The sequence below is a fragment of the Salmo salar genome, chromosome ssa04, assembly GCF_905237065.1.
Source record: "Salmo salar chromosome ssa04, Ssal_v3.1, whole genome shotgun sequence".
Lineage (NCBI taxonomy): Eukaryota > Metazoa > Chordata > Actinopteri > Salmoniformes > Salmonidae > Salmo > Salmo salar.
Genome location: NC_059445.1, coordinates 20,788,045 through 20,788,714, shown reverse-complemented (window position 1 = coordinate 20,788,714; position 670 = coordinate 20,788,045). Strand labels below are relative to the sequence as shown.

General features: G+C 45.2%; 1 protein-coding gene across 1 annotated transcript in view; it reads left to right on the top strand.

Moving 5' to 3' along the window:
- Positions 1-337: 337 nt before the first annotated feature.
- The window catches only part of cplx1 (Complexin-1), a 10,771-nt gene continuing 10,438 nt past the window's right edge, over positions 338-670 (top strand). Inside the window, exon 1 of the mRNA NM_001140038.1 lies at positions 338-463. The gene's annotated coding sequence lies outside the window, so the exon portion shown is untranslated. The remainder of the gene's footprint in view (positions 464-670) is intronic.

Here is a 670-nt window from a genome sequence, read left to right as displayed (position 1 = left end):
CCTACAGAAGCCTACGTAAACTGAAGTGTGCATTCACCCTAGTTGCGAAAACATTTAGGTCAGACTTTTGAAGATAGATTTATCAGAGAGTTTATATATAGCTAATCTGGGGTATCTAAAGTGGCGGTTTGCCAAACAGTGTAACCTAGTAGCCTAATCTTGTGTAATAGGGGCAGTAGACGTTTTGCAGTAGGTTTTTGTCAGTGAAGACGTGGGACGTTTGGGAGAAGGTTGGTCGAACTCCATGTGATTACCCTCCTCTCCTCATCATCAGACAGCAACTGCAGTTCCCTCCTCTGACGCGCGTGCAGTCGTTGTGCAGAAGCCAGGAAGACGGTGGGAAATACAGCAGGGATGCTCAAAGTGAGCATCTAAGGACCTCCACACCCTCTTCATTTCGCGACAACTTCTATATTTGCCAGGATAACGTTGCTATTTTGAGAGATCCAAGGCGCACGGAAAGGTAATCGCATGTCCCGATCGCAAGACACAAGAGATGTTGTGGGACGAATTGGGAGCTGTCCCCCAAAAATGGTGCTGAAATCGCTCCGCGCTCGAGAAAGGAAGTGATTTTTGCTGTTGCTTTTGTAGCTGTGTGTGGGTTCAAACAAGGTTATGTGTCGGGAATATACAAAATATATTTTAAAAAACGTGATCAATTCAAATTAGC